This window comes from Mesocricetus auratus, unplaced genomic scaffold (genome assembly GCF_017639785.1).
Source record: "Mesocricetus auratus isolate SY011 unplaced genomic scaffold, BCM_Maur_2.0 Super-Scaffold_100691, whole genome shotgun sequence".
Lineage (NCBI taxonomy): Eukaryota > Metazoa > Chordata > Mammalia > Rodentia > Cricetidae > Mesocricetus > Mesocricetus auratus.
Genome location: NW_024429267.1, coordinates 17,317,066 through 17,338,986, shown reverse-complemented (window position 1 = coordinate 17,338,986; position 21,921 = coordinate 17,317,066). Strand labels below are relative to the sequence as shown.

General features: G+C 45.4%; 1 protein-coding gene across 2 annotated transcripts in view; it reads right to left on the bottom strand.

Moving 5' to 3' along the window:
• Elovl5 (ELOVL fatty acid elongase 5) overlaps positions 1 to 14,912 on the bottom strand; it is a 58,935-nt gene extending 44,023 nt beyond the window's left edge. Inside the window, exon 1 of one of the 2 annotated variants that reach the window (XM_005073711.4) lies at positions 14,762 to 14,912. The gene's annotated coding sequence lies outside the window, so the exon portion shown is untranslated. Of the gene's footprint in view, positions 1 to 7,819; positions 7,951 to 14,761 lie in introns of those variants that run through there. The other variant, XM_040739470.1, reaches the window with a different exon arrangement.
• Between the last annotated feature and the right edge of the window lie 7,009 nt (positions 14,913 to 21,921).

Here is a 21,921-nt window from a genome sequence, read left to right as displayed (position 1 = left end):
TTCATGTGTGGCATATGCAACTACTTTATTAATAACATCTCCAGATAGGTAGGAAGGCGATGTGGTGCCAGAGAAAATAAGCTCTAATGCCAAAATGCTCTACTTTGCTCTAAAGCAGTTTCCTCCCCCATTTCTTGGGGGAGCACTGTAGTTTTAATCACCACATCAGCTTAATTATGGAAAACAAAGGGACTTAGCAAGGATTTAGAAACAGATGTGGCAATGTAACAAGTAGCATCCATTTCCCTTCTAGCACAAGTCATCAAGTCTAGCGATTTCTTTCCTCCATGATTCTAGAACTATTCAACATTGAGCCCAGAGGGCAGAGTCTGTGACCTTGAGCTATTCCGAGGGGGAACAACCAGAGCCAGAGTGGCTTCTGGGAAAACCCCCGCAAGCTCACTGAACATGAGCAGCTAAGAGCCAACAGGACTGCCATTTGTACATTTTAACTTACTAATTAAGTTACTTTTACTTTCTTACTTAGGGGTGCTGTCATCAGAAGTGAGGCCAAGATGCAGATGTGGCCCGGTATCTAAGCAACACAGGCTTTCATCTCTGACCTCCAGTGGCCTTGGCTGGCCCACTACAACAGCTGCCTTTGCAGGCTCAAGATGGCTACATCAGCAGGAAGGGCTGCAGGGCCATGGTCTTCCTAAGCCGGGGTGAGTACAAAGGCAGGCAGCCAGTTTCCGCTGCCAGACTTCACTGCCCCAGAACACGGGCTGAGGCCGTTAAGGAACTGAGAGGGCCAGGATGACTGAGCATGTCCAGGGACCGCAGGTCAGAACTTGCAAATGACCCAGAAGAAACGAAGACACCTGAAACAGAAGCGTCAGCAAGTTCCGCCGGCAAGGACACGTGTTTGTTTTACATCATCTGAGAGGGATGAGCAAGAACCTTCACTCGAGGGGTGGGGTGGGGGTAAGGGTCAGGCCGAGCCTTTAAATGTAGGCATTAGATTTCACAGGCTACAGTCAAATCCATACAGCCTGCAAAGCCAAAGACTAAAAGGCTCAGAACATCTGTAATTTGGTCTGTCTACAGACAGTATGTTCACCACAAATGGCAAGCTGTAATCTTAGTTTTTCGAGTGATTTCTGGTCACAGTGAAAGGAACAGGCAGTTTCTCCCTGGTCAGAGACAAGGCAGGATTTAGAGCCACGGTTTTCAACCTGTGGGTCGAGACCCCCTTGAGGATGCATATCAGATATTCATATTATGAGTCATAACAGTAGCAAAATCACAGCTTCAAAGTCACAATGAGATAATTTTATGGTTGGGGGATCACCACAACACGAGGAACTGTGTATTAAAGGGTCACAGCCCCAGGAAGGTTGAGAACCACGGGTGTAGATGTAGCTAGGATACGTCTGGGATGCATCTGGCTTGTGAGGCAGAAGAGGAAGTATTTGGAGGTCAGAGGTCTGCTGTCATGGAGTGGGGGCAGCTCTGCTCTTGTGGGACCTGACTTCTGTATGTGTTTAACTCAAGATTACAGTATGGTGGGTTGAAGATGGGGTGACAAGCACAACAACACTTTGGGAACACTTAGGAGACTGGTGGGGGGGAGGTTGTGCTTCCTGGAAAAGATGACATCCTAAAGTGAGAGCTTAGGTAGGTTGGACAGCTAGCAGAAAGGGGGAAGACAGGATGTTTAAGGCATAGGTTAAAGGCACAACCAAAGGATGTCAGAGTCCATGCTGACTCAAAAATCTAAGAGGAACAACTGTAATGAGTGAGACTCAGGCCAGGCATGGCTGTGCACACCTTTGACCCCAGCAGTTGGGAAATATGGACAAGGAGATCTCTGTGAATTCAAGGCCAGGCTGATCTAGAATTCCAGGAAAGCCACCAGGGTTACAAAGTGAGACCTTGTAGGGAGGGAGGGGAGAGAGAGAAGGAAGGAGGGAGGAAAGGAGAGGTGGAGATAAGGAGGGAGAGGGGGAAGAAGACTTCCCCCTTCCCTGCCACGGGGTCAGGAAAGCCAGGCCCTCGAGTAGACTAGCCAGTGTACACATTCTCCTAGAGATAAGACTGGAAAAATGCGTGAGGAACCTGTGTGGCAAAACCGAACAAAGACGGGACCTCATCCAGGGCATAGACCTTCAGTCAAAGCATGCTCTGGCCTTCATGATTCATGGGCAATGGAGAGAACCCAACAGAAGAGGCAAAGCTGCCTCAGGACTGAGCCGAGCTATTGGACACTCAGCAAAACCACGCCCGAGGCTCCTGCTTCTCCTCCCTAGTGTGGACAGTGGCTGGAGCTGCTTCAGGAGGCAGACAACACAGTTTTCTATGAGTCAGGAGGGCACTGCTGCCCCATGACCAGGCTTGATAAAGTCTTCAAATGTATCTGAAAGCAGTCATCTTTGAGATCTGACAAAGATTTCAGCACTATGGGCTCTATACTATTCTCGGGGAATAAATTAATATTTCACTGTGGAACTGGATGTCTCAAACAATGGCGACTGGCCCACACATCTCGTGTCAGCCACATCTCTACTGTATTCGGGTCATATCGAGTGACCGACTTTTACGGTTTTGCTATGACCCACCTTCTTAAACTATCGGCCACATACTGAGCACTGGAGTCATGAAAAAGCTGGTAAGAGTAAAATACACAATGACCAAGAATGAATTCCAATTCAATGTGTAATGAATGAGTCCAAGGTGCTTCTGCCCAACCCCCTGCCCCTTGCTCTTTGACCCTTCCCTGAAGCCTTGGTTCTGAACACACATGTTGAAGGCTGCACAGTCCACACCATCATGCCTTACCACCTCGACCAATGGTACCTGAAAAACCCTGGAGCAATGCTACTGCACATTATAAACTGCATTTCTGCTGTACAGTCTTCTGTTCTTACAGAAACGTAATAGTTTACTTATGAAAAACAGACGCTTAATATTTTCCCACTATCATTCCTCAGCATGTAAATACTAGTCTATCTTTGGAGTCTATGGTTTTAATATATTCAATTTTAAAAACTGCTGTTGAAGCTGCTGACATGGATTTCATTAAAACCCAAACCAAACATTGGGGTATGAATTGTGGCTTGGGATTAGAACAGATTTCCAACGATTTACAAGGTGGTCCTAAATTACCTCCTGCCATTTTGTACTACGTATTTATGCAAAGCCAATTCTGAGGGATGGGTGATGATACAATGAAACAGGTCAACTCTGGAAAACACTGAAGTTGCCCTACAGTTGGCGCCGTCAGAGCTCTTCTGGTTTTCAAGAACCGCTCTCACTTCCTGGAGGGACCCAGTATCACTACAGCACAGAATTAAGGGCACAATCTCACATGCTGCTCTCCACAGTCGGCCCTCCACACAGTAAGTCCTCTACAGAGTAGGCCCTCCATGTAGTAGGCCATCTATAGAACAAACCCTCCACACAGCAGGCCCTCACCACTCTCCAAGTTATTCTCAGCTCTTAAGATTCAGATGAAAAGCCACCCACCTCCTACATCTAACTCTCTATGACAGAAACAAAATCTGCTTCTTCAAAATCCCACAAAAGCTGCAAGTGGTAGATCATTCACATAAATCCTAGGCTGAGGCAGGAGGATTCTAGGAGTTCCAGGCCAGTCTGGATTACATAGAGACCCAATTTCAAAAACACCAAGTTGGGGCCAAAGAATAGCTCAGTGGGTAAAGTGACAACCTGAGATCCCTAAAACCCTCTCCCCTTGATCTCACCACATGTTTTTTTTTTTTTTTTTTTTTTTTTTTAAACACACTAGCCTAAGATCCTGCTCTAGCATCTAGGATCACTTCTGGCTGGCTATGATTAACACAGCCCTCACCTCTCATTGGGGAAGTCTCTTTTTGTAATGAACGGAGATAAAATACAGAGAGCCACACTGATCAAAGTAGAGACTAGGTCCTCAACACAACATCTAAATCACCTCTCCCTCAGAGACCATGACAGGTGAGGAAATGCAACCATTCTAAGAGTCAGAGGTGAGGAGGCTATAAAACAGTATCTTCTGGCCATAAGGCCATGGACTCACACAACTGTTGCTGCCTGAATGAGATCAAGCCAGTCCACATTCCAGGGTGAGTGGTGGGAGACCATGAAGCCTCCACTCCTGGCTGAAATACTATAATTGATGGCTGCCGGGAAGGGAGGAAGGCCAGTTCTTTATTCTGTGGGCACTAAGTGCTCTGGGGGATGTAGTGAGGGTGGTCTGGGAAGAGGTGGAGGTATGGTCGAAGAATAGAAATTAATACAATAAAAATACAATTAGCACTCAGGAGGCAGAGGCAGGAAGATCTCTGTGAGTTCGAGGCCAGCCTGGTCTACATACAGAGCTAGTTCCAGGACAGCCTCCAAAACAATACAGAGAAACCCTGTATCAAAAAACCAAAAAACAAAACAAAAAACACAAAAAATTAATACACATAATAAACCACATAAAGAGGTTTAAAGAAACAGTTTCCCTTATTGCTCTATTTTCATTTCTGTGAAAACTCCAGGAAGCCATTTAGGCTTCCAGCCAAGGTAAACTATGACAGACCAGATTATTTCTAAATTCTTCCCTAGTCCCTAAATTCTATAGATTTTTAAGACTAAGTCCACCAAAGCCATTGGCTCCCTGAAGCTATCCTCTCCACCGTACTCACGCAATCCCCCTCAAATGCAGCTGTCCCCCATCGTGTCTGGCGCTGGCATTCTCTTCTCAAAACCAGTTGAAATCTCGTAGGAAAATGTTCAGACTCCTCAGGGTGGCCCCAGGGCCCGCAGTGATAGCTTTCCTGTTTCATGCTGGTTTTCCTGACTCTCAAAAGCCTCTCCATCCCCAAACAGCATGCCCATTTCCTCTTTCCATCAGCCGGATTCGTGCACCATCCTGGCTTTCCAATCTGATGAAAGTACCATTGACTACCCTGGCTGTCTACACCTCCCTACCCTGGCCTCACCATTATGTTTATTCTGCCAGTATCCTCCACTAGACTCGGGCTGATCTAGAATTTACTACACAGACCAGGCTGGTCTCAAATTCAAGAGATCCACCTGCCTCTGCCTCCCAGTGCTGGGATTAGAAACGTTCACCACCACACCCAGCAAGGACCCATGTTCCTCAGATGGTAGAACCATGCTACCATGAGTGAATGTGCATGATCAACTGGGTAGCCTTGTGGCTACTTAACCTAGCTCTGTCCACCCTTAAACTGGGCATGATGCTAACGAAAATAAGGTTAAGAAGGGTGGCAAGTCCACTATTATTTTAATAATAGATATCTTCAGTACTTAGAACCGCTGTTGACTTCTTATTCCTTCTTTGGGAATAGTGCCACCAGACTGTTCTATTGCAGGTACATTCAACCTTGAGGCATACAATGTGATAAACAACACCTTTAAAATAGTACTCATCACCCCTGGTCCTAGGCAGGTGAGATGAATGTCTAGCGATTCCCGTGGTCTGAGAGCAGCTGCTGTTCTACACTCTTGGCCTGGAGATAGGCCCCAGTCCTCCGATCAGGTGGGCTCCTCTACAGAAGTATCATGTAGCTCAGGGTTCTCAGGGATCTCACCAGCATCACACAGACACGTGCAGAGTAGGGCACACATCTGAAGGACACTTGGGAGAAATGTTGATGCAAATATTTGCCGGATATCTACACTACACCCAGAAAGCACACAGGTTCTGAAAACAGAGAGAAAGTGAGTCTTGCCAGGCAGATTCTGAGCAACTGTGAGAAGAAAACTACTGGCCATTCTCATTTTAGGAGAAAACTGGGCCAACACGCGGAGGTTAAAATGTTGGGCCAAACAGCCAAGAAGGGGTCAGAACACACAATTAAGCCAGAAGAAATGAAGAGGTGAGGTTTGGTGCTATGGAAAACGAGGCTTTTCTACTATCATTTTGCTTTGCTTTATAACAGTGGGAATGGACACAGGCATTAACGAGGAAGCTATCCAAAGAAAACATGCAGCAGAGTGAACATGAAGTCTTAAGTGTCCAGATTAAAAGGTACACACAGGCCACGGGGTCAAAGGATGGGTCTGGGGAGGCCTTGGGGCCAGACTAAAATGATCCTAAGGACGCACTGGAAAGTCACTTTGGCAAACAATGCAAGGGGGACAGAGAGGAGGCAGAGAAGCTGCAGGCGTCTAAGAACTGAATGTGCTGAGAAAGCCGAGTGGCTGACAGGGAAGGCCAGGCCTGAGTGGACCGAGCCGGCGACGGATAGCCACAGGTGGAGCGAGGCGGCTGACGAAGGGTTGCGTCTAGCTTGATGGCTTAGGCAAACCTGTACAGACTGATGCCACCACCACGCTGTACAACAGCAGAATGTGTGAGGACAGCCACCTAGACTTAGATAAGAGGAGTTAGGAGCCTGGAGTGCCAGAGAAAGGACTAGACACAGACAGCTGAGAGGCTCGTTCGGTGAGGGGACAGAAGCGCTGATCAGCCATGAGCTCTGGGAGGGTCTACGAACAGTTACCTCCAGCTTAGACTCTGGACGCCCTTTAAATTACATCAGCCCCATTTCTCAAAGCGATGAAAAGTTCAATTTCCGTTCTACGGCTCCATGAAAAGCAAGTATGTGGGCTAGGGCACAGTGGTACACCCATACCTGAAGTAGCGACACCTGGGAACTGGAAGCAAGATAAAAGAGCCTGCCGCCAAGCGGAGTTACGTGAGTTCCAGGCCAGCTTGGGCTATGGATGAGACGCTCTCAAAAAAACAGGACACAAAAGAGCAGCATATACGTTACATAGGGAGTACAGCTCAGTGGCAGAGCGCTTGCATATGTGACTTAGGTCCTGGATTCAAGTCTAGTACCACCAAAGGGGGGGGGCGGGAGAGAGAGAGAGAGAGAGAGAGAGAGAGAGAGAGGGAGGGAGGGAGGGAGGGAGGGAGGGAGGGAGGGAGGGAGGGAGGGAGGGGGAAGGCCTTGGTATTCTCCAGTCACAGCCAACTTCCTTTGGGGTCACTAAGCCCACTCCAAATTCTACTACTATTTGATTTGAAAATGAAGCCACTACAGTATCTGCTGCATTTCTGGGGACATGGAGGTCCTGATACATCTGAAGAGCAACTAAGTTCTGGTAGGAAGAGCACTGTACAGAAGACAGCAGCCAAGTCATCAACTGACACCAAGATAACTCCACTTGTCTCCTTTCAGCACCTGCCTGGCTGGGCTCACACTTGAACCTGCTAAACCAACAGGCTGCAACTGCAAACAGCTGGGAGACCAATTTTCAAGAGGCTTTTAAGCAATATTTTCTTTTCCGGGTAACTACTTAAAATTCCTATCTGACTGCAGTCTCATGGTGGATGTGATTACGTGAATATTCAAAATAAATTCTAATGTTCTCCAAGCTAATTTGTACAAAGCTCACAAAGGCTGCATTGCAGTCCAAGTTAAAAATTAAGAGAGGAGGGCTGGAACAGCGTTCTACAACCCCCCCACAGAGAATGACTTAAAAGGTTTCTTATTCGAGCCTGTGCAGCCTAAGGCATGTAATATAAAAACACACTGTAGTGTTAAGATTCAGCTAACCATCTATCTCATAACTACTATTATAGAGTGTGGAGGTGAATGCAGTACGGCCACAACCGAAATATGCAGGTATCTTTCAAAGCGTGCTGTGATGTGGTATTAAAAAAAAAGAAAAGCAAACATAATAGTATTCATGTATTCCTCTCTTCTGCAGATCGTGGCCAAGGTCACGATGGTTTTATTGCCAGATCCCTTGCTAATATATAAGCCATCATATGACTTGTGATTTTATTTTCGGACCCATGCTACTTTCAAGTCATTACAGTCCTGTCAGACAAACTCAGTGCCTCAGTACTCACCTGGAAGAAGACTCAGCTGAGAAGACGGAGAGATCCCAAGAGGACTGAGGAGGAGAAAAGTGCTGACGGCTCAACACCGTTCTGCTCAGCACAGCCGGCCTAACGATGCCGGTAGCAGGATGACCTAGTGTTCTCAAAGCGCTCATGACTTACAGGTCCACTCACAGGACTCTGGGAGGTACACGCCCTGGGGACTCTGGGTGCCTTTCCTACCCAGTGCAGCACATACCTCTCAGGCCTTACACAGACATCACGCTAAACAGGAGATGAGGCTTCTCAACACAGGTTTCTTATTACGCCAGTGAGCCCTGTGTCTGACTCCTTTTGTTTTCTTTTTCTTTCCCCTTGAGTACCGAGGACAGAGCTAGGGCCTCGGGCACACTGAAGCAAGTGCCCGGTGCCCACTCTTCAGATCAGAATATCTAAGAGGAGGGAGAGAAGAAATGAAAGGCCACTTTCTTTAGCCCCGACCACAAGAGCTGTTATTCCCTGTCCACTTCCAAAGCTTTGCTTAGTTACTGTCAACAAGAGCTTTATGCTGTCACCAGCCTCCCGGAATGCGATGGCTATGACCTCCACCTGCCTTCTGAAGCAGAGCTGCCCATCCAAGTGACTGGATCCTAGTGGGCAGAGCCCTGTGCAAACACCTTGAAGACTGCAGCACCCTTGTGGGCTTGAGACCTGGCTCAACGAGCCCTGGAATTTTAAAGAGCCAAGTGACATTCCTGAACCTTATTTCTCTTCTGTGGAACTCAGGTCCTTACCTTACAAGGTTCAGTAAGTTGGGAATGACTTCATTTATGTTGGGCTTATGATAAAAACCAATTCCATTTAGCACACACCAAACAGGGTATTCCCTTGTCAAGCTGTGGCACAATTTATTCTGCTGCAGGACATCTGCCTTACTGGCTCTTCGAATCTGTTGCTATTATAAACAATGCTTCGAGCATCCTGTACAGAAGGAATTCTTTACTGCACTTACCAGTCAACACCCTGCTTAACTTTCAACATAATTCTGATGGTTCCAATGCCATTCAAAGTGTATGCAATTACTATCCAAGCTCTCCACACAGAGTGGGATCTTGGGAAGGTGGCATAACTTACCTGCCACAGCCCGCACTTTGGTAAGTGTGGAACCCTACATAGGTGTGTGGCTGCTAACTTGGAAGCCACTGTTGGTTGTTTTTTCAGTCTTTGACTCTCTGCTCTTTGGGGGCCTGCGACCCAGCTCCCAAATAAATATACACATGGAGGCTTATTCTTTCCTATGAATGCCCAACCTTAGCTTGGCTTATTTCTAACTAGCTTTTCTTAACTTAAACTATCCCATCTACCATTTGCCTCTGCACTTTTATCTTTCTCTATTCAATATACCTTTCTTGACTTCTTACTCCATGGCTTGCTGGGTAGCTGGGTGGCTGGCTCCTGGAGACCTCCTTTTTCTTGCTCCTCGGTCCTTTCTCTCTTTTTCTCCTTGTATTTATTCTCTCTGTCCTTTCTTCTGTCTTGCTATTGGTCGTTCAGTTCTTTACTAGACCAATCAGGTGTTTTAGACAGACAATGCAACACAGAAGAGTGCAACACATCTTTGCATCGTTAAACAAATGTTCCACAGCATAAACAGGTGTAACACACCTTAAAATAACATTTCACAACAGTCACTAACTCAAATGCTTCCTATAGCCTTCCTTCTTAGATGCATACAAGATGCACAGCAGATCATATAACATCGATATTCCCAAGTTTGATCAGAAGCGAGTGCTAATTTTCAATTGTGCGAATCAACTAACCAAAAGCTAACGGAGGTGTCAGCAACCTCTGTAAATATTAATTTGCTGCTTCTCCAAAGAAGCAGGTGTGCCTTGAACACTAGCCCTGGGGACATACCATACTGCTGAAATCCCAGAGAAACAAATGAGTAATTATTGAATTTGGTATCCTGAGAATATTCTTTAAGGAAGGCAAATTCATAACAATCACTTTGTCACAGCATTTACTGTGCCAAGACAAGGGGGGAACAGCACTCTTGGCTCCAGAAACTCAAAAGCACATTCCCTGGCCTCAGTACAATTCCAATGAAACCTGTTCAAAATGGCTTCTTAAAGTTAGTAACAAGTGTTAATGGGGGGGGGGGCAACAGTGTAATCATATAGTAACTAAGAATATACTTGAAAACCACAAGTATGCTTCTGGAGAAATGGTTATTCTAGTTAGGAAAAGCAAGACAGAATCAGCATTGAAAATCTCACAAGAAAAATAACAAGCTGTGTCCTGAACCTCAAACAATATGCGATGTTACACCAAACGCACTAAGGTCTAACTCTCGACAAGGAGTACTAGGGTGTGCACCCCTTATTTCCTGAATAGAATTACAACTGAACTTCAAACACAAGGGGTGGGGAAGGAAGGGACAGGAAAGATAAGACGTCAGTCTTTTTTTTTTTTTTTTTTTTTTTTTTGGTGTTTGTGCACCTGTGGGCTTGGGAAGCCAGACACCATCATTATACCATTATTCCTCAGGCGCCCTCCTTTAGGGGTAGGGGCACAACGGAGTCTCTCATTGGTCTATAACTTTCCAAGGCATCAAGGCCGTATGATCAGGATGCTCCAGGGACCTGCCAACCAATTTCTCCCCAGCGCTATGAGTAAAAATGGGTACCATCACTCCCCGCCCCTACTTGAATGCCCAGCTATGTGTTCTGAGTATCTAACTCAAGTCCTCAGGCTTGCAAGGGGAAGCCAGCTCCCTAACCAGGAGTCTAAACTTCTAAAAACTCACCAAGTAGGGCTGTTTTAAATCCAGGGATCACACAATGTTTAATGCAGATGACTACCAGTCAAGTAAAAATGTCCCCATGGGAAAAACATGCCAATGGGAACCAAAAGTTTGGTGATGGTTAACATTTATGGTTGAAATCAGGGACTGGGGGACAGGGTCCTATCACACAAACACAACAAATGATCCGATGTGTTTTCTTTAACAATTTGCTTCACTAGGCTGAACCACTTCCTAGAGCAATGCTTCAAGCTCCGGAAAGACAAAAACAGCAGCAGTTTGCTTCCAGGACTGCAATTTTACCACCAGTTGCAATGCCTTTCTAAGACCTCAAAGATCCAATCTTCTTTCTCCATCCACTGTCAAACGGAAACAAAGGGTTTATTCTTGGCAAAAATGAAACTAAGAAATGTCCGTTCCTTTCATTTTTAAAGGAAGAGACAGAGATCAAGGCTGACAGCCAAGTTTTCATGTTTGGTGGCACGTGAAGATAAGGAACCATGCAGTCAGTTTTACACACCCATGCTTAAAAACTCGTGCCTTTTCTCATTAACACTGGTTAGCATGTGTATGCTTTACTCAAGTCCTGCATCCCAAGCATGTATTTTTTTTGATCTGTCAGCATGCACCATTATGTGAGGTAAGGCAGACTGTTACCTCTCCACATCCTGAGCCTAGCCAATCCACCCTATACATGCTGACAAGATTCTTAATCTTAGGCACAGCACTCAATGTACTTCTTCTAGTTTAAAAACAAACCAAAAAACCACCTTGGAGCATTCTGTTCCCAAACATCTCAAGAGAGAAACCAGGATTCAGCATCAGAAACATCTAGGCTGCACCAGTTGTGACCTCGGACAAGTATCTAAACTGAGCACCTTATTATTATTTTTTTAAACTTATGTGCATCGGTGTCTTGCCTGCATGAGGGTGTCAAGTCCCTGGGAACAGGAGTTACATTCAGTTATGAGCTGCCATGTGGGTGCTGGGACTTGAACCCAGGTCCTGTGAAAGAACAGTCAATGCTTATAACCACTGAGCCAACTCTCCAGCCCTGACCATCTTATTATTAAGTGAGAAAGCTCTGGTATCAATTAATACCGCCTGAGGCCCATTCTCAGGAAATGATCTAGCGGTCTAACACAACCATCCAATAACTGAGTTGTTTGTCATTATAGCAAAGTCAGACTAACGTGGTATTGGTGCTGTCTCTACCAGCTTCAGTAGTTACCTGCACTTCCTTTTTTCCCAACGAGTCCACTCTTGTTCACTCGCCAAACTTCCTCTAACTTATTTTCGACATGCTGGTGCTAATGCAAGCCCTCCCTGAAGGTACAGCAGCCAGTTAGGTGAGGCAAGAGTCAACCCACTGCTGGGATGGGATACCAGGTTATCAGATTCTTCTCAGTTATTGCTTAAAGTGGCCAAGGCATAAGTCAAGCACCTCAAGGGGGATCCAGACAGTTGCTGGCAGTCATGTTGCAAAATGAGCCTAAGGATACCAGCTGGATCTCAGAGGACTATAGTGAAGTGGGGCAAAGGTCTTGCTTTCAAGGTCTTTACAGGGGTGTGAGGCGGAGCTTATCTGAACTGGGTTTTGCTTCCTGCACCAAAAGCATCCTGACTAATTCAGCATTGCCAGAAACTGCAGTATCGGACAGTCGTGCCATGAAGCATGCAGACACATGCCCCAGAAGTCTACCTCTGACTCCCTTTTGGGGTAAAATATAAAATAAGCGTACACAACTAGGATCAACACGTAGCCAAATCCAGAGCTTTGGAATCAGGAACTGCTTCACTCATCTTGGGATCCAAACACCCCATCCACACACACATTTAATACAAACCAGCTAATGACAGTTAAGTTAATAAAAGCGAATCATGGATTGGGACGATAGCTCAGATGGTGGAATGCTAGTTTAGCAAGATGAAGCCCTGGGTTCCATGCCCAGTCCAACACAAAGCAGATGTGTTAGCCCTCAGCCTTCTATCCCAGTACTCAAGAAACAGAGGCAGGAGGACCAGAAGCCGAAGGTCACCCTCAGAAACTGATAAGCTCACTACATGAGACCCTGCCTTAAAACAAATGAATCAAGTATAGGGTAAAAATAAAGGAACATATTTTGGGCAGGTTTGAGAAACAGCAGATTGCTAATCCTGGATGGTTTAAGGTGGTGCTTTAAGTACATGGTTAGAGTTTGTAAAGTGACCAAATAGCACAATTACATAAATAACATATAACTGCCTAGACAAACAATCCAACAACACAAGGATGTGGTCGGGAGTGGAAACGCTGCTTGAGACAGAGCTGTGTGACTTTAGAAAAGTCAACAGCTCTAGGCTTTAGTTCCAGATTTTTAAACAAACAAACAAAAAGGTGGGCGATAAGACTCCCCCAGGAGACCCTGGTCTGAGGGAAGAAATACTTAGCAAATTGGTTCTCTCTCATCATTAGTCCATGAAACAGGGCTGATGGATTAGCTCAGAGGTAAGGTTTGCTGAGCACATGTGAAATTCTGGGTTTAACTCCCAGCATCAGGAAAGGCAGAGAAAGAGGCAAGGGGGAAGACAAGTAAACTATACCTGAAAGGGAAGGGAATGCACGCAGGGAAAGACAGACAACTAAGGGGAAGTGGCCTATGATCATCATGAGTTGGGAAGGCCAAAGTAGAATCAAACCACAGTTTAGCAGACCCCCCCCCCAGTTTGGTTTTTTCATTTACAGCCTCTTGAAACCACCTAATAAAGTAGCATCATGGAACCAGGTTTACAAGAAAACAGTCAAGCAGTACAGTGTCTGAACTTACTAGATACCTATTTTGAAAAATCCGACAACCATGTTTCCCTTCATTTTTTCTTTAAAGTCTGCCCTACATTCTGTGAAAGCGTGTACAACATTCCCCTTGTCTTCAGTTTGAAACTGAAAAACAAAAAGATGCAAAATGAGATGGCATTCAGAAAAAGTTCGCAGCAGTGATGTTACAATCAGGAGAAAAATCTCAAAAGAAAGAAGCGTTTCTTTCAAGGTCGCAGGCAGTACCTGGGCTGACCAGATAAATGGTCCACTTGTGCCCAGCAGTAAATGGAAATCTAAGGTGGGTGTTCACCTAATGCAAAGCCAGCTGTAGCTGTAGATTCTGGCCCAAATGCTGTATGCGGCGCGAGACTTGCAAGCAACAAAAGTACAAACCAACAGGTTGGAACTGCCAAGCGGCTAGAGGAACAAATTACAAAACCAACAGGCAACACTGGCCCTCCGGTACAACCGTATGAAACACTTCCTGCCACCGGCCCTGACATTAAAAAAACAGAAAAGACAGCCGGAGCTGGGGAGAGGCTGCTCGCTCCCCACAATTTATCAGACACCTCTCGGGTATCCGGCTAATGAGTCATGCATTGTATTCTTTCAAACGCCCTCTCCCCTTAAGAAAATTCGACCAATGCATCCTTCAAATTTGCAATCAAGGAGCCTAGAGATGAGCATAACTCATTATCTTGAGAGGGCCGCTACCGAGTTCAAAGGTGCCCGAAGGGCTTCAAGATCATTTAGAAAGAACAACTCTAGCTCTTGGCGTTACTATCCCCGCCCCAAGGATAGGGAAAGAGGAAGCCTTGCAGGCAAGGAAACAATTAAGGGCACTTTCCCTAAAACTCCGAGCAGCGCACTCTATAGTCCCGCAGACTCCAGGCCGCTGCCTGCAGCGCAGAGCCTGGGTCCCCACCCTCGCGGGGCAAGCAGGGCTGCTAATACCAGGCAGAGTGGTCGCGGGCTAGCGTCCCTGGCAGCCGTAAGGGAGGGGGAAGGCAGGGAAAGGCTGGCGCGCGGCCCCGACGCCCGGTGCCTCCCGGATCCGCGCGGGCTCCTGCTCGTCAGCTGTGGCTGCCGCCCGGAGAAAGCTCTGCGGAAGATCCTAGCGCGCCGCCATCCCTCCCTGCGATCTCCGCGCCTGTCAGCGCGCCAAAGTGGCTGCCACCCACGAACAGGTGCGACAGCATCCGGGCAGAGCCCCGCTCGGCCCGCGCCCCGCGCTCACCCGGCCCCGGTGCTTGCCGTCCCCCCCCACCCCACCCCACCCCGCCTGACCAGCTCGGACCTCACGGCGCCAGCAGCACGGCCGCGCCCCGGTGCCACGGCACCCGCCAAGTTCCTAAAGCAAGCGGCTCACCTCTCGGCCTGAGCGGGCTGGGAGCACCGGGCGGTAGCAGGACCGCGCTAGCAGGAGGATGTGCAGGCGGGCGCGGGAACAGGAGCGAGCAGCAGCCGCGATGCAAGAGGAAGGCGCCCGGCAGCTTCAACCCCGGCGTGGGCTGACTGTGACGTCACAATGGCGCGGCCAGCCAATCCGGGCCCGGAGGCTGGATCAAGCGCTATGATGTCATGCGGCCTTGGAGCCAATCCTGAAACGGTAGAACTTTCGTGATTGTAAATTCCAGAATCCGATGCGGTGCGCAGCCAAGGCCGGGGTTGGTCCCCTGAGGTTCACGTGTCTGAGGGCAGTTTTCTGGCTCCTTCCTAATAAGCCTGCGTGGGACACAGAGTCTGCGCAATAGCCACAGTGAAGTTCTAGATGCCCTGAACTATTTTTAGCATCCAGGGATAGGGTCTGGTGCGGAGTTTTTTGACAGGTGCCCACCTACCTAATAGGTTTCGCCACCATTCTGAAAGAGACCCAGTTCACGGTTTGGGTGCAGCTGAGCGAGATGAAGCAACAACAAAAATCACTCGGAACTTTGTAACAGTAATTCTTGGACAGATTGATCACACATTACTGGGAATTTTTATTCTTACACTCTACGAAAAGTATCAGTCTTGTAACGGAAACGTTGGTAGAGTCATGTCTTTCAGCTGGGCAAATTTAAACACTTAAAAGCGACTCAGGCACAAACATGAAAGTCTTTCTGGTTTTCGCTACTGTTTGATAAAGAAAGGTATTCATCCAAGTTCTCCCATCTCAAGCACTAGACATTTAACCTGTGTGTGTGTGTGTGCTTTAGTTCACGGTCCCACAACAGGGCCAACCATTCAATGTGGTCACTTTCTTTCAATGTGGTCACTTTCTTTTCTAAGGTAATGTTTGTCGTTACCAGCAATGTTCCAGGACCCAAACCTTTCTAATAGGAATACAGATGAACAAACTATGTACACATTAGATAATTTAAACATATCCAAGTTGCTGTGGTAACAGTCGCCATTCATTTCTACAAACACTAAGGACCACCTTCCCTGAAGTAGTGCAGAATGCTAACTAGTCATAAAGTGGATGTCTACATACACAAAGTGTTCTTCAAGTGACATGTGAAGACATTTTGATGGAATAGGAGTAAATTTCCTTTATTATTCATTCTTCCTCCAATCACACTAACTTCTCTGACCCTATATGTACTGTCTTTTTTGAGTTTTGAGCTTTCAAACTGAAATTAAAATTCAATCTCAAGTTTTATAGCAATCTCAACTGTTTATATTGTCTCCACCAATAAAATGTTTTAAGCCCATACAGTCAAAATTATATTTATGTTAATTACAAACCAAAAGGAAATACTTCTGTCTTAGTCAGGGTTTCCATTGCTGTGAAGAGACATCAATACCCTGGCAGCTCTTATAAAGGAAAGCATTGAATTGGGGTGGCTTGCTTACAGTTCCAGAGATTCAGTCCTTTATCATCATGGTAGGACATGGTGGCATGCAGACAGGCATGGTACAGGAGAAGCAGCTGGGAGTTCTACATTCTGCTGGCAACAGGAAATGGTCTGTGACACTAAGCAAAGCTTGAGCATATGTGAAACCTCAAAGCCAGCCTCCACAGCGACACACTTCCTCCAACAAAGCCACACCTCCTAATGGTGCTGCTCACTTTTGTTTTCTTTGAAGCCGCCACAAAATCGTACACTGAATAACCATTTCCTTACTCTGAAATAAAGTTATGCTTTCTTCCCGCCATTTAAACAATGTCTTCGCACACACAGCGCATGTTCATTGTAGTTGTTTCAGAGCTGTGTAGTCTCCGTGTCTGGGATTCGGGCACCATTTTAAAACTCAGAACTTGAGACTGTGAACCTCATTGAAAGGGGAAATACGCAGGATGTGGTGCATTGCTTGCCTCCGGACCCTAGCAGTCCCTGGTGTGTGACTACAAGTCACTAGCCATTTTTTGGAGGATGAAGGATGAAATCAGCGGTGTCATGCTTGCTCCTGACTCGGTTCCTCTCCCCACCCTTGCCAGTCCTATCCGGGGTTCTTAGCTCCTCTCAAGGTTATGAACAAGGCCATACTCTCATCTTCCTCAAGCAGAGTCTTAGGGTTCCCAGAATGTCAGTGGTTCTCATCCTTCCTAATGCTGTAACCTTTTAGTATAATGACTTATGTTATGGTGACCCCAACCATAAAAATCTTTTGTTGCTACCTCATAACTGTAATTTTGCTACTTTCATGAATTGTAATGTAAGTATCTGATATGCAGGATATATAATATTCAACCACAAAGGGTCGCCACCCATGAATTGAGAACCACGGCAATATGTAATTGCCTATGCAATCACTGGCAAGCAGGACCTTCTCTGCCCCTAGCAGCTAAATTTACACCATGCTTGTGGTAGTTTGAATGTAAGTGGCCCCATAATTTCATAGGGAATGGCACTATTAGGAGGCATGGCCTTGTTGAAGTAGGTGTGGCTTTTAGGAGAAAGTGTAGGGATGGGCTTTGAGGTCTCCTATGTTCAAGCTATGCCTATTTGAATTCACTTCCTGTTGCCTGCAGATCAAGATGTAGGACTCTTAATTCCTTCTCCTGTACCATGTCTACCTGCATGCCACCATGTCCCACATGATGATAACGGACTGAATCCCAGTTCAATGTTTGCCTTTATAAGAATTGCCATGGTCATGGCGTCTCTTCACAGCAATAGAAACCCTAAGACACCCGTTTCAAGGAAGTCACAGAACTGGTGTAACTTCCCATCCTAACTATTTTTTCCCAAATAAAAATAAACCTGTGATCAGTGCCAGATTTACTAAATGTAGAATTCAAGGGAAGTGGATTGGATTCTTGGCTATCGGAACTATGAGACTGTCCTGAAGCCATCCCTACATTTTACCTATCATATGTGACTCAAGATAGTTCCCTCGTAAAACTCATGTGGTAATATCAAAAAAGCATTGAATTTTCTCCATTAAATAATGATTTTCTCTTCATTTACTTTTAAATTATGGTATCACCCCCTCTTAATTTTTATCAGTGGGTCTAGATCTCCTCTGATACACTTCCGAGTATATAAGAAGGCTGCTTCAGAATTATTTTTGAGGAAGAAATTATTCAATATCTGGGCTAATTTTTTATTGCGATAGCAGCTGCAGTTGAATTAAAAATACAATTAACAGTTTCATTATAATACGATTCTAATTACTGCAACTGCCACTGTTTCATTAGGAGATATTTGCATGACATAACGAAACCTGTCTTCAAAATGTTAGTTTCTGGATATTTCAAAGATGACTAGAATCTGGGACGACTGTTGTTTTGTACTAAGGATCACAGAGTTCTGTCTGTTGAGTCGGCTCTCTTGCTCCCCTTTCTCCTTCCTTCCTCTCTCTTGTCCTCCTCTCTTTCTCTCCTCTTCTGTCTTCTCTCTGTTTTTCAGTTCTGTATAGCATTGTCTATCAACTGCCTATCTCAAAAGAGAATTAAAGCCCAAATCCTAACAGTAGCCTTTGGACCTTGATTATTTAGCACGTTGCTAATTTATCTCTCCTTCTAAAATGATCTGCCTTCCGTGGGGAGCCGAAATTTATCTCTTCTTCTAAAATGATCTGCCTTCCGTGGGGAGCCGAGGAAGCCTTGAGTGAATGCGTAAGGAGTGGGGCGAGTCCTGAGTAAATGTGCACTATTGACAAGGACCAATGCCTCAGACCCCAGGGAACTGGTAAAGCCTTCATCTGGGAGAGGCCCGCAGACATGGCAAAGCCTGCCTGTGGTCCAAGTGTGAGAATGATTGACTGGTGTGGACAAAACCTAGCCACAGCAGCTTCCTCCTCCCAGATTACTGCAGCCCGAGACGGCTCCCCTGCAGAGACCCTCTAAGGCTAAGCTAGCCTCTCCGGTACATAATAAACAATACTAGGGAGGTTCGTTCCAGGTGGTTGATAGTTGGTGCCAGTCTGTCAAAGACACATGATCCACCGGTTCCCAGCTTTTCTGTACCCGGGTCGTCCGTTTCCATTCCCTCATCACCCCAGTCAGGTTTCCAGGACCACGCCATGATGGACACTGTGGCCTTTCCCAGACAATAGCCTCCTTCTTATTCCTTGAATTTAGCAAGCACTAGACCACCCTCAAGACCCTTACTCTTGATGTTTCTCCAAGCCTGCAAGGATTTGACCTAGAAATACCCCAGGCTTGCAACTTTGTTTCATTTGGATCTTTGCGGATAGACCACATACACCCCCCCCCCCAGGAAGCAAGAGATATTTTTCTGGTCCTCCATACTGCCTCCTTCTTTGCCTCCTGATTTCTGAGGCCTTTGTCTCTTTTGGGTTTTTCTCCTTAGCATTCATCACTATTTGACACAGCACATTTGCCTTTTAACATTTATTATCCTGTCCGCTAATAAACTTACTGAAGGCACAGACTGCATCTCGGGACTCAGATCAGTACAGTTAGGTTGATGGCAATATAGACAGAGAGACGGCTCAGCACTTAAGAGCACTTTCTGCTCTTGCAGAGGAGCTGGGTATAAACCTCCACAATCATATCAGGCAGCTTGCAAACACCTGTATTTCCAGTTCCAAGGGATCTGACACTCTCTGGCCTCTTCACACACATGTACATGTATAACACACATAAGTTCATATGAGCACACATATATATGCACATAAGTAAAATTTTCTTCTAAAACATCTTAAATTATATTAATTTGACTATCAAGTACTTTCCCATGAGATAGAAACGATTATATGTATTGCAATAATTAGTCAAATTTGGGGGGCTGGAGAGCTAGCTCAGCAGTTGTGGTGGTTTGAAAGAAAATGACCCCAAAAGGGAGTGACACTATTAGGAGGTACGGCCTTGTTGGAGTAGGTTGGAGTAAGTCTTGTTGGAGGAAGTGTGTTACTGTTGAGGCAGGCTTTGAGGTCTCATACATGCTCAAGCCACGCCCAGTGAAACAGAGCACTTCCTGTTGACTGCAAGTCAAGATGTAGGACACTTGGCTACTTCTCCAGCACTGTGTCTGTATGTATACCACCATGACGATAATAGACTAAACCTCTGAAAAGGTAAGCCACCCCAATTAAATGTTTTTTCTTTTTTAAGAGTTACCTTGGTCACGGTGTCTCTTCACAGCACTTAAGTTAGAAACACTAAGACAGAAGTTAAAGACACCCACACGAAAGCTCACAGCCATCTGTAAGTCCATTTCCAGGAGACTGAACACTTTCTTCTGGCCTCTGCAGACACCAGGCAGGTACATGGTACATATACATACACTTACACAAAACACACACATTTTAAAAATTAAAATAAAAATAAATTAAAAATTGATACCAGTTCTCCTTTATTACTAATACATTTCTAAGACCTTTCCCAGTAAAGTTTGACTGTATTCATTTTTTTTATTAATCTAATTTATGAATGTGTTTGCTCACATGGATGTCTGTGGATACCCTCTAAACAGTTTGGAGCCACCATATGGGTGCTTGGAATTGAACCCCAGTGCAGGGCAAGAACAGTGCTCTTAACCACTGAGCCATCTCTCCAGCCTCCTAGTTTGATGGTGTCAACAGCATAATGATGAGACAATCAAGCCATACAAGACTAAAGTGGTGTACCCACGGCTGAAAGCTAGCTGGTAAAAACTAAGTCTTGGATTGGCCACATTCAGTACTCAACTTCTTCAAATGCTTGAACTGTATGCTTGGCTGAATGTTGTGATTTCTAAATCATATCTCAATAAGGTTGTGACCAAAATGAAAAGAAAGCCAGGAAAGATTATCACTGTGCATTTTATGTTGTTGGTTACCAAGATAAATTTTAGAATTAATTTATTTAATTCAATAACCTATCAAAGAGCCAAAGATTAGATAAAAGCAGGGGATAGGCTTACTGTTGGCCAAACATTAACTGGGTAAACTGGCGGAGGGTAGTGATAGGGCTCTATTGTTAGGGAGTGCGTCCTGGATAACGGGTGTGTTTTCAAAGTGATTTATATTCTGCTAGAGCTGACGACACACAGTCAGCATTCTTTGTCCTGGTTCAATCTTTAGTAGAACAAGTCCTTTAAAATTTAGCCTTAAAAGATGTAGTCCTAGCCGGGCGTTGGTGGCGCACACCTTTAATCCCAGCACTCGGTAGGCAGAGGCAGGCAAATCTCTGTGAGTTCGAGGCCAGCCTGACCTACACAGAGAGAGTTCCAGAACAGCCAGGGCTGTTACACCAGAGAAACCCTGTCTCGAAAAACAAAAATGAAAGGTTTGCTTTTGTGTACCTATACTATTAGACATACTCTTCCATGTCAAAATATGGCAGTGTAATTTCTTCTCACAGTCTCAAGTTCACTTTTAATCTCTTAAGACTCAAGTGAAATTTTACAAGTTTGTACAGCAGCTTGATTTTTTAAATGAGTTTTATTTTACTTTATATGTTTAAGTGTATATACACCATGTACATACCTGGGGCCCTCAGAGTTCAGAAATGGCATCAAATCCCCCTGGAACTGGAGTAAGGGATGGTTTTGAGCCACCATGGAGGTGCTGGGGACCAAGCCCAGGTCCTCTCCAATGGCAATAAATGCTACTAATCACGGAACCATCTCTTCAGCATAACCATTTTTTGAAAACTAATGCTTGCCATTGACTTGCTTAGTCACATATTCTCTTATGTCAAGGTGCTGCATTGTCTTCTAATCTACATGATTACATAGCATGCTGCCCCTTATCAGATTATTTCAACAAATATTGAAGCTGTTAAACAGACTCCCTCTGAACATAAATCTGGAGCAACTTTAAACTATTTACAACTAGGAAATACAGAATGCAATGTTCCTACCGTGCATCTTACTGATACATAAGATTGACTTCTTAAATGTACACAGATTTAATCTTTTCATTTTTATCTTCCTCTGTCCCTAGGCTTGGCTTCATAGAGTGTAAAAAGCAGAACAAAATGTTTCTTTTCCACCTTTTGCCATGAGCACAGCGCTCTGCACCCTTTTGTATCACTTACTGTTTCTAGTATCTCTTTTCCTCCAGTCAAGGGCAAAAATTTCTAGTATGGTGCTGGGCCAGAGATATATAAGAAGCAAAAAAGAAATGGATGTTTATTGAAGTAGACTAGTG